Source organism: Eleutherodactylus coqui, chromosome 3 (assembly GCF_035609145.1).
Source record: "Eleutherodactylus coqui strain aEleCoq1 chromosome 3, aEleCoq1.hap1, whole genome shotgun sequence".
Lineage (NCBI taxonomy): Eukaryota > Metazoa > Chordata > Amphibia > Anura > Eleutherodactylidae > Eleutherodactylus > Eleutherodactylus coqui.
Window position 1 is genome coordinate 175,789,288 of NC_089839.1, and position 12,124 is coordinate 175,801,411.

At 46.8% G+C, this 12,124-nt stretch overlaps 1 long non-coding RNA gene across 1 annotated transcript; it reads left to right on the forward strand.

The window, feature by feature from the left end:
- The first annotated feature begins 40 nt into the window (after positions 1 to 40).
- Positions 41 to 9,951, forward strand: LOC136619864 (uncharacterized). The gene is made up of 3 exons (XR_010791069.1): positions 41 to 796; positions 870 to 909; positions 9,873 to 9,951. It is a non-coding gene; the product is annotated as an uncharacterized lncRNA (long non-coding RNA).
- Positions 9,952 to 12,124: the final 2,173 nt, after the last annotated feature.

A 12,124-nucleotide genomic window follows, 5' to 3' on the forward strand; every position in this document is an offset into this window, starting at 1 on the left:
CTCCTCTGCTTGGCAGAATTTTCTCAAGGATGGATACCGGCGGAGGGTCTTACAGAGGATGCAGTCTGGATGCTTGAACCGTGTGTCGCTGATGAAGTCTTCCTCGTCCATCCTGAATATTGGAATAGCCAAGCTGTGATCCGGCTGCCGCTCTCTTGTCCATGCACAATGGGAAGGGCCCTCTGCCATCACCTAGAATGAAACAGTGTATCAATATCATTAGCACTACTGACTCTTCATCAAAGACCGGAGTATTTTATATGATTTCTACTAACCAGATCACAGGTAGTTCGGTCCACCCAAGCTCTAAATCCCATCCGGCGGAGCAGCTGGTCCTGATGCTGGAAGAGTACTTCTGTATTCTCCATCCAGGTGTTTCCTAGGGCCCAGGGGTAGATCTGCCACCGAAACGGGAATTCCTCTTCCATCTGATTGGCTAAGAACCTGGCAGAAAAGATTAAACGAGATGATAGAACGAGTCAAAACCGTGTAGAGCGGATTATCTATATAAGAAGGAGAGACCTGGAGAAAAGGGGAGAGCTAATGAACACTAGTGTTAGTAATGTTACCGGATCCTGGAATCCTCTCCGAATTTCACTCGGACTCTCCTGTTACTTGTTTACTATTCATTTTTATATTTACAGATCTGGTATAATAAAAGCAACTTACAGAGCTGGGAAGAAGTTCTTTCGATATTCCTCGGTACGGAGTCCGGCTCTCCTGAAGTACACGAGGACCATCTCCAGGAGGTACTGGTGGGAGGAGAAGGACAGTTAGAGGCTGCGACTACTAACAAGTAAAGGATATAATAACTACTCTGGATGAGTAAATCTCATTGTCACATCTAATAAGGACTATTATGTCACCAGGTTATACAGTGCGGTGTGTCTCCAGGCCTATTACACTAGCGTAAGTCCCTATATGTATATATGGTGAATATTCTGTAATATTACCTTGTCAGATATCTTCAAACATCCATCACAGGCGAGGAACAGCCAATGATATTTATCCTCTAGAAAAAAAAAGAAAATGATCAATTTGTTTAGTGACTACAGTAAAGTTACATAATTTAACCTGATTCAACACTACAACCATTGGAAAGGCCCAATGTGTCTTACCGAGGACATTGAGGAACGCTGCCATCTCCTGCGGTTGGGCCCGGTCATCCCTCCTCCTCTTCGGAGGGTCTTCCTCTTCCCTTAGAATGATCACTCTCATCCTTCAAATTTGATACAGACCCTTCAATCTGAGCATAATATCATGTATTTTTGCATTTTCATTTACATAAAGTCATCTTTTCAAGAATAAAAAAAATACTAAACTATTATAATATACATTACCATTCTCTTTTATTTACTAATCTATAGTCAGTTATATTACTTCTTGTATAGACTACAACATGATCCGTGACTATCAACATGCTGCTGTGGAACAATTCCCCAGCACTAAAAATGTAATCTTATACCTTCATAAATCTAAGCTTTTTTAGTTTGTTAAAATTTTATCATTTAAAAAGAGATCCCTTTTCCTCTTCCATCCTCTGTCGTCTCGTCTGAACAGGGTACGTAGTATCAAAGCTACGGCGTCCATGATCCTTAACAGGGGAAATAAAAAGGGTTTATTAGGACAAACCCTTCCAGTGTAACTGCATTACACATGTAAATCCCAGTGCAGTCCCTATAGACCTGTCATTACATTATGTGTATGTGTCCCTATAGACCAGTCATTACATTATGTGTATGTGTCCCTATAGAGCTGTCAGTACATTATATGTATGTGTCCCTCCCCGTACAGTAACTGAGCCCTAGAAAGGGCTTCATAGCTTACCTGGAGGTCACGTTGTCTCTTCTACATAGAAAAGAAGAAATAAAGTGTCAAAGATTTGGAAGGGGGGGGGGGGGGGGGCGTGGCCTGCGACCAGCATGGAGAGTCGCAAGTGAGAGGAGCTCCCCAGAGGGGACATCAAAATCCGCTTATAATCCTGGCCTGACCAGAACTAGAACACCTCAAACAACACCAAGGGGTTCCTAATCCCCTACAGATAAGCCGGACCGCAGCTGGGGTCGATTGCAGCCTCCTGGCACCCATAATAGAGCTGCGGACTGTGGCGGGAGCGAGACGGTGCCAACGCCCTGCCACTTTCCCGCGCTCTGCACATAGCCTAACCCGCCGCCGCATCTTGCCGCCCGGCTACGCCGAGACTTCTGCGGGCTGCCCTCTCCCATTTGCCATCCAGCGGGAGACTCCTCTGAAACCCGGAGCTGACTGCACCGCTCCACTCAAGCCGGGGTCCCCCTACGCTATCCCCAGGCCGCGGAGGCCTGCACCTGATCGTAAGTCGGGTGGGGGCAACCCCCCTTACTGAAACCGCCAACCATACCCCTGCAGAGAAGGACACCCCGCTTACCCTGCATCCGAAGCCGGACCACCGCCACGAGACCTGGGCGGGAGCCACGAACCATCTGCCGGCTCCGACCACCCCGACACCGATTACCTGCGACTTCCTGGCGGCCGTTCCGATCCGGGTCTGATCTCGCGAGCTGGGGCTCGCTGCCCGTTCCCCGTCGGTGAGTGGCTGTTCCCGGCTGGATCCACGACGGGACAGTACGCTCCCCCTGCCCCGCCTGGAGCCGCTACGACGATGCCGAGCACCTGCCCCCTCTGAGAGACGCCGCAGAACATCTTTGGGCCTGCGCGGCTGCTCCGGGACCCGACGGAGGCTGCGATCTGCTGGAGCCACCGCACTGCAGCCCCTGCCGCTACACAGCAGCGACACCCGGCACCTCGCGGCGTGCCGTCCGCGGAGCTGCGCACCGACCCGATACCGGCCCTGCAGGCCGAGGACCTCTCCTCCTACCTCCGGTGCGGGCTGTGGCTGGCCCAGCCGCCTCTGACGGCTCACTCCCAGCGGCTCATCTCCGGTTTACCCTGCCACCACCGGACCACGGTGCCCGGGACTCTACACCCGAAGGGATTTCCTTCCCGGGTCCGGCCCTGCGGAGCCGGCGACAAACTGTAAGTTACCCACAAGGGGCTGAGGGACAACACCCAGGACTAACCATATAGACCCTCCACAGTCGCAGGCTTTGGCTAGGCGGCCAACGACAAAACCACCCTACCGCCTAAGATAACTGAGGGGCCGACTACCCTAATATTCTCCTACGAGCGGACTGGGTTGGACTAGACCAACAAAACAAGGGGCACCGCGGCAGACACTGACCTACCTCAGACCCTAAACCACATCGGCGGGGGCGGCCTGCTGTGCCCTGCAGCCGACGAACCGCCGCATTTGACTGCCGCAGCCCCCTGCCCCTTATACAGCGGCCTGACCTAGGCCAGAGATAATTGGGCGCTACCACGGTCCAGACGACCGAACACTCTCCTCTCAACAGCCCATAATAATACAAAGATACAGACCACTGATCTCTACAAGAATACACCGACACCATCTATACTACAGCGACAACCTTCATAACCCGCCGCGCCAATCTAACGAATTCTATCATGAGTACACGCGCTAAAGGCGGCACCGAAAAGTTAAAGGAATTCTCCCGCACTGAATCCCCTGATCACACCCCGCGTGCAACGCGACCCACACAGACGAAACAGTCTGAAAATGAAACAAGGCAAAACCCAGAACCCACCATGCGCCAACTTCTAGATGCGATCAACACTTGCAAAACCTCTCTTACTAACAAAATAGAGGAGATCAAATCCGACGTCTCCCTGTTAAGACAATACTTGCATAATATGCGTGACAGAATACGGGAGATGGAGGACCACGTCTCCAACGCAGAAGATTCACTGCGCCCACTAACTACAGCGCTCAAAAAGGCAACAAGAGCAATAGAATTCTGTCAGTCCCAAACAGATGACTTAGAAAATCGCTCGCGCCGTAACAACCTACGCATAATAGGCCTACCGGAAAAATCAGAGGGCTCTCACCTGGAAACATTCGCTGAGACTTGGTGAAAACGTTACTGGGAGACGACACCTTCTCTACCCATTTTACAGTAGAAAGAGCCCATCGAGTCCCTACGAAACCACCACACCCGGGAGCCCCCCCCCCCCGCGCCCTTTTATAGTAAGGATCCTAAACTGCAGAGACCGAGATGCGGCATTGCGCCAAGCCAGACTAAAGGGCCCATTAAAGTACAATAATACAGCGATTTCCATATTTCCCGACTTCTCTGCCGAACTACAAAAACAGAGAGCCACCTTCACAGAAGTGAAGCGGAAATTCAAAGAAAGACAAATCCCCTACTCAATGGCATACCCAGCTCACCTACGAATAGTAGCCCAGGGAAAAACGGTCTTCCTCCAATCTCCCGCAGAGGCCCTGGAGTGGCTAGATATGCATTCCGAAACACCAAGAGGATGAATGACCCCATCATACTTAGCAACAGGACTTTAAACGTTGCTGCAACCCAAGTTCTCGGCGCCCCCTCGATGCATAGGCGGTGTGAAACATGGCCGAGGCAACCTTAAGTTACTTCTGAGACCCGGCGGTCAGCCTTAAAGGGGTTGTCCCGCGGCAGCAAGTGGGTCTATACACTTCTGTATGGCCATATTAATGCACTTTGTAATGTACATTGTGCATTAATTATGAGCCATACAGAAGTTATAAGAAGTTTTTCACTTACCTGCTCCGTTGCTAGCGTCCTCGTTTCCATGGAGCCGACTAATTTTCGCCGTCTAATGGCCAAATTAGCCGCGCTTGCGCAGTCCGGGTCTTCTGCTTTTCTGAATGGGGCTCCGTGTAGCTCCGCCCCGTCACGTGCCGATTCCAGCCAATCAGGAGGCTGGAATCGGCAATGGACCGCACAGAAGCCCTGCGGTCCACCGAGTGAGAAGATCCCCGCGGCCATCTTCATCAGGTAAGTAAGAAGTCACCGGAGCGCAGGGATTCAGGTAAGCACTCTCCGGTGTTCTTTTTTAACCCCTGCATCGGGGTTGTCTCGCGCCGAACGGGGGGGGGGGGGGGGGGTTAAAAAAAAAAAACCCCGTTTCGGCGCGGGACAACCCCTTTAAACCTTAAAGGCCACCAAGAGACTCCCCCCAACAGCATAACATCTGCTACTTCTAATTAGATTGTAGCTAAATCGTTTCCCTTTTTCTTTGGTTTTCTATTTTTTTCCCTTCTCTTTTCCCTTGTCTCTTTATCCTCCCTCTTTCCTAACTCTTTTATTCTGTTGTTCTTTGGCACCCGCGTCACAATTTTAAAGAGATGTCAAAGATTAATGGTTCAAACTGTTGTATTCTGTTCTGCATTAATGTTTTTTACAAGCAGGCGCTAACACAACCCCTCCCCTCACACCCACCAACGCCCTACCTCCTCCCCCACCCAAAGGGCACAGACATGATAGCTAAACCTTACACCCACGTAAGCAATGACATCCCTAAAATGTCTTAGCTGGAATGTTCGGGGGCTCGGCACAGCACTTAAGCGAAGGACAGTGTTCTCATACATTAAACAAATAAACCCACACATCAGCTTACAAGAGACCCATCTCATCAGGGACAAGGCAGACACCCTCTCAAAACCATGGATCCAGTGGACCGCCCGCTCCTTCCACACCTCCTTCTCCAGGGGCGTCTCGGTACTAATTCACAAGTCGCTACGCTGGAACCCAATTGTCACCCGCAGGGACCCCGAAGGAAGATTCATATTTGTATACGGAGAAATAGACTCCAAACCATATGTCATCCTATCCATCTACAACCCACCTCACAACAATCTTCACCTTCTGCAGACCGCCATAGCGTTTGCACATCATTACCCGTTGGCAGGAGTGATCTGCCTAGGTGACTTTAACATGATAATGGACCCTACTAAAGACAAATTCCATACACCCCTCTCTAACCCCACTCCCACTTTAAATTCCCCTCTGAGACAACTAGTCGAAAGCGTCGGATGGGTTGACCTCGGGCGACTCTATCACCCCGAAACACGAGAATATACCTGCCACTCACCGGGCTACAACGCGTTGACAAGAATCGATTAAATATTCAGTTCCATGGAACTGGCAGTATACCTCTAAAACATAACACACTGCCCGAGAGGCATCTCTGACCACAGCTCTATACTGTTAACCCTAAAATTCCCTCAACTCAGTATAAAGCCCACTTGGAAACTGCACCCATTCTGGCTTAAGCTCATTGGACCGGATGACCAGACACCCTTCCACATCTCTCTATTCCTAGATGCCCATAGCGACAATACCCATCCCGCCTTGAAGTGGGACACTCTTAAGGCCTATATCAGAGGATTCCTTAAGTCGGCCATCTCATATATTAAAAAATCAACATCTCAGGCCGATAAAGAGATAGAAAATCAGACCCTAGAAGCCGAAAAAATATATATATCTTCCCCCACAGAAGCTAATAAAATAGCCTGGCTCAGTCTATCCCGACTCTATAGACACCAAATACATGCTAAAGCCAAACGCCAACTCTTCTTCTCCAAACACTACTTTGAGCTAGGAAACCAATCTAGTCACTTACTCGCCAATCTTATCAAGCGTGAAAACCAAACAAACACGATCCTCAAGATCAAAAATCAACGGGGAATGGAGTTCACTGATGCCCCGTCTATCACAAATTGCTTTAAAGAATTCTACGCGAACTTGTATACCTCTTCCTCTCATAACACGGTGGCAGACATCTTGGACTACCTAAAAGACTTAAATTTCCCAACCCTCTCTGAAGAGCAGGTTGACCTCCTAGAAGCCCCTATTACTTTGGAAGAGATTCAACTAATAATCCAAGACATGGCTCTCAATAAATCACCAGGACCCGATGGTCTCCCAATAGAGACATACCGCAAATACAACGAACAACTAGGCCCACAACTCCTTGAGGTACTAAACCAAGCACAGTTAGACAAAATACTCCCACCTTCATTCTATAAAGCCTCCATAGTAGTGATCCTGAAACCTGAGAAGGACCCTACAGACTGTATCTCTTACCGGCCTATATCACTGGTAAATACAGATTACAAGATCCTAACCAAAATCCTAGCCACCAGACTAAATCAGGTGATCCTTTCCATCATACACCCCGACCAGACGGGCTTCATGCCAGGAAAGTCCACGACCATAAATATCCGTAGAGTCCAAACAGCTATCCAACTAGGTAAGCAATATAACATGCCCTGGGCTCTGGTCTCACTTGACATGGCAAAAGCTTTCGATTCTGTGGAGTGGGCTTTTCAAGAAGCCTGTCTGATCCGCTTTGGATTCGGACCTAACTTTCAACAATGGGTCAAAACTGTATACAAGTCCCCAAGCGCAAATGTAATCGTCAATGGCATCCCATCGATGGAATTCCAATTGGCAAGAGGCACCCGACAGGGATGCCCTCTATCCCCGGCCTTATTTGCCATAGCCATTGAAGCACTGGCAATTCGATTAAGAAGCGCCCCCAGCGTGACCGGCATTAAATGGGCAGACCTTGAAAGCAAACTGGGACTATACGGAGATGACACAATCCTATTCTTATCGAACCCATCAAACTCCTTTGCCCAAGCTATGACACACATAGATAAATTCTCCCATTTCTCCGGACTATATGTCAACTGGTCCAAATTAACAATCCTCTACACAGAGACTGGCCCAAAAAATGACCCCTGCGTTGCAAGATATGGACTAAAACCAGTCTCAACATTCAAATACCTGGGGATGCTCATGTCATATGACCATAACAATGCAATAGCAGATAACATAAACCCACTCTTAGACAACATAAAACATAGACTGAAACGATGGGCTAAGCTACCACTTTCTGTTGCTGGGCGCATAAATCTCATTAAAATGGTCATCCAACCCAAATGTCTATACATATTACAGCATATGCCAGTGAGTGTCCCCAAACGCTTTTTCAAGTCCCTAAATTCCCTAATTATAACATTTATCTGGAACTCCTCCCGTTCCAAACGGAGCCGATCAACCTTACAAAGACCCAAAGAACAAGCCGGAATGGCCCTTCCGGACCTCCGGCTCTATTACCTGGCAGGGCAACTGCGAAATATCAGAGCCTGGGTCCTAGACAAAGAACTACCCATAGCAGACAAACAACTAGCTAAACAAGTAACATGACATAATCTCCTGAATTTTTTAGAATTCCTGGAATGCACTAAACCCACTGAATTAACCCCGCTTCATAAACTGGCTCTCAGCGTATGGAAAGAAGCAAAGACACTGCAGAATTACCAGGGTGTGATACCAGAACTTCCTCTTTGGAATAACCCCGGCCTTACCGCACTACAGTCTATCCCAGACCCAAAGTACTGGACAACCCAGGGGGTACACACACTAAAAGACATATACATAGACGGAACACTCCCCACATTCACGCAACTGCACGATAAGCTGCAGGCCTCGTACCTCCAACTATTCAGATTCTTCCAACTAAGACATGCTCTGAACTCTCAATTCCCTCCCACCTTGACCCGCATATCCAAGTTCCCCACAATAGGCATCCTCAAATCCCAAGGACCCAAAGGCCTAATATCAGCCCTATATACACATCTCCTTTCAGCAAAAATAGACCTCGGCCCACCCCCAGCATATGACAAATGGAGACTCACCATCACATCCCTTACACCTGAAGAGTGGCAGGACATCTCTGAATCCCATCTATCAGTGTCACCGGCCGTAAACAACAAGCTAATCCAATTATACATCATACATCAAGCCTACCTTACTCCCAACCGTCTGCATAAAATGCGAAATACCACCTCAGATTCATGCCAAAGATGCCACCAACCGAAAGCGGACTTCTGGCATCTGATTTGGGAGTGCCACTTCGTTAACGAGTTCTGGTCAAAAGTGACAGACCTCGTGAACTCACTTTTACGGCCCCCATTATCCATCGACCTGGACCCTAAGGTGGCGCTATTTGGCTTGCTGGAGGAGGAGATGTGGCCATACTACACTCGCGTTTTTCTTGAGAGAGCGCTGTTCCTAGCCTGTAAAGAGAGAGCCATAAAATGGATGGCAACAGAGCCCCCCTCAATCCCACACTGGATCCAAACTGTAAATACTGTAACCTCATATGAAAAAATCATACACCAAAACAGAGGCTGTCCGACTAAATTCCGAAAAGTATGGGGAGCCTGGCTAGACTCTCACTCTACTTTGACCACTGATTGAAATCTAAACCTACCCTATACTGACCCCCCCCCCCCTCCCTCCCCGATCCCAACACACCCCCCCCCCCCCCACCCCACTCATAAGTGCCTGAAAACTTGTAACTTTCCATTTTCAGGATCCGGAACAAAGAAGAACAGGACCTGAGTTTATTGTTGTTTTCATAAGTTCAAAAGTTTATTGTTACAAACGTATAATCAAATACCTTAAGAAATACAGTAACAAAATCCGTGTTAAATCGAACCAGGACTCTAACTGTATCCATATCACTATGTATCGTATAAATTTCTTTTCATTTTGTATTTCACAAATTGCCTATCAATAAATAAAACGAATTTAAAAAAAGATTATGTACAGATGGGACAAATTGTATCTTGAGTGTGATAGCAGTTTTTGAAGCTGCATTTCTCCGACAGAAATCTCGCAGAATTTCCGTGTGGTCATTCCGCGAGATTTTGGTCCTGTGTGAGCCCAGCCTAAGAGTCTAGCTAAAAAGTAGCCCATCTGTATATTATCTGTACTTAAAAAAAGTTTCATGCAAGTTTCCAAATAAGACTGGGATCCAAATTGAATGGGTCTTCTATTAAAGTAAGTGGAGCAAATAAAGACCATTTTAAAGGGCAAAAAAAAAGTGTCAAAGATTTAAGTTAATACAATAAAAAAAAATGAACGCTGCTCTATATTTATTGCTTATCACCCAAATATATCTATATTTATTCATAGATACGATTCCAAGAGAAGAGAGCAGCGCTGTGTGAGACGGTCCGGGCAGCGGAGGGATCCAGAGGCACAAGCTCCAGCCCATCTTCATATATTTATTTATTTTATTTTTTTTACACTAAAAGGAATGATTTTTCAGGGAAGTGCTTATATTTAAAGCTCTTCCCTGAAAATCACTTCAGGGATGCCAGCAGACCATTGCCTTCAATGGAGCCGCCGGCAGCAACTGCGGCTCCATTGAAGGCCATGCGTTCAAGACCTGTGGTGCACGCATGTCCTATCTTTACAGGCGCACGCCTATAAAACGCGAACATGTGAACACACCATAGGGAATTCAGTGGTTGTAACAGATGCGTGTTTTGTGCGCACATATGCACGCACATAAACGCGCTCGTTTGAATTCACCCTAAAAAGAAACAATTGTAGAGCTGATGATTTCTCTCACTGCTATCATAAAAAAATTAATAAAAGTTTTACAATAAAGTCTATGTACCCAAAAATGGAACCAATAAAACTACAGTTCGCCGCTCAAAAAACAAGCCCTCATACGGCCGTGCCGACGGAAAAGTAAAGTTATGGCTTTTGAAATGTGGAGATAAAAATCTCCCAAAAATCGTTTTATCCTTATGCCCAAAATAGGCCATGTCCTTAAAGGGGTTGTCCCGCGCCGAAACGGGTTTTTTTTTTTTTTCAATAGCCCCCCCGTTCGGCGCGAGACAAACCCGATGCAGGGATAAAAAAAAACAAACAGATAGTACTTACCCGAATCCCCGCGGTCCGGCGTCTTCATACTTACCTTGTGAAGATGGCCGCCGGGATCTTCACCCTCGGTGGACCGCAGGGCTTCTGTGCGGTCCATTGCCGATTCCAGCCTCCTGATTGGCTGGAATCGGCACACGTGACGGGGCGGAGCTACGAGGAGCCGCTCTCTGGCACGAGCGGCCCCATTCAGCAAAGGAGAAGACCGGACTGCGCAAGCGCGTCTAATCGGGCGATTAGACGCTGAAGATTAGACGGCACCATGGAGACGGGGACGCTAGCAACGGAACAGGTAAGTGAATAACTTCTGTATGGCTCATAATTAATGCACAATGTACATTACAAAGTGCATTAATATGGCCATACAGAAGTGTATACCCCCACTTTGTTTCGCGGGACAACCCCTTTAAGGGGTTAATCAAAGTAAAGCCATGGAAATATTTCATCATAGTAGTAAAGTATAAAGTCAGTAATATAAATGAATGTTTCATGTATACAGAATTCTAGTAATAGGCATAGTAGTCTGGTATGTAAGGCCAATAAACCGAAGAATGAGGAATAAACGGCTACTAATTGTGTAGAAAAATACTTCTTTAGGCTAATTTATTTCATAATATAAAAAAAACAACAGAGAGAAACAAGAATGTGGGAATAACTGCCAAACTACTGTCCATCCAAATATATATATAGCCAGACACACAGTATATATGTTTTTGGTGGTGGCTGTGCATGTGTCTTGGGGCTTTTAGCACCCCCCCCCCTGGCTGTTTGTGCTAAATCCCCGGTCACTTCAAAGGGATTATCTCCCCAAAATAATGTATCACCTATCCATAGGACACATGATAAATGGATGATTGCTGTGGGTCCAACCACTGGGACCCCCAGTGTTTGTGAGAATGGCACATCCCAAGCCTCACTAAGTGAATGGAGAAGTGATTGCTCTATTTACTTAGTGAGACTTTGGGTCTGCATTATCATAATCCCTGGGGGTAGTAATCGCTAAAGTGAATGGCGATTTAGCAAGAACGCGCACATATATGTTAAATAGAATGCACATGTGTTGGGAATACTGCAACAAATTCATCATAGATACATAATACTAAAACACAGAAAGAGCAAATACATCCAGTAGTACAAATAAAGTGTACAAAATAGATTACATAGAGAAGCAGAAGTACAAACTCATGTCTAAATGTATTCAGAATCCTCCAAATATCCAAGTTACTCCAAACCCCCCATTATACAATTATGACGATACTAAAATTACTACTTTTTTAGGTTTTTCTACTTTTACTCAATTAAAACCCTTTTGGGGATTTTTTTCTTTTCCATTGTTGCATTCAGCGTCCCATAATGTTATTTTTTCATGGACGTCGCTCTGTCAGGGCTGTTTTTTGTGTGAAGAGCTGTACTTTTTTGCATTTTGCGGTACTTACTGCTTTTTTAATCACTTTTACAGCGTTTTTTTGGGAGGTAAAATTAACAAAATAAGCCTT